This window comes from Podarcis pityusensis (assembly GCF_964106645.2).
Source record: "Podarcis pityusensis genome assembly, chromosome: 6".
NCBI classification, from domain to species: Eukaryota; Metazoa; Chordata; class Lepidosauria; order Squamata; family Lacertidae; genus Podarcis; species Podarcis pityusensis.
In genome coordinates, this window is record NC_138030.1 from 84012064 (window position 1) to 84012477 (window position 414).

A 414-nucleotide genomic window follows, 5' to 3' on the forward strand; every position below is an offset into this window, starting at 1 on the left:
ATTGCAATGAAAAGAGCACGGCACCAGTTCTTTCATTTAAAGCCACCCCAGTTCCTAAAAGCCCGCTCTCCTTTTTCTTTTAGGATAACGGACAGACGGATGAGCAGGGCGGAGGGGATAGTAATAAATAAATTAAAAAACCCGAAATTGGCCCCGGGAAAGGGGTTGGCCGGAACCAATCAGCCCGGGTTATGTGTTGCTACCGGACGCAATCAGCCCGTGCTAAGTGTCGCCGTTGCCCTGTTGCTACCGGACAGGAAGTACGTCACCTCCACAACATGGCGGCCTCCTTGGCGGCCGCTTTCCGCGGAAGTGCTTCTGCGCGGCTGCTGCCGTGGTGTAGACTCTATGGTGCTTCTCGGGCCGGAAGTCCGCCTCCTGGCCTCGAAGTGTGAAGCGCCTCTGCAAGGCGGC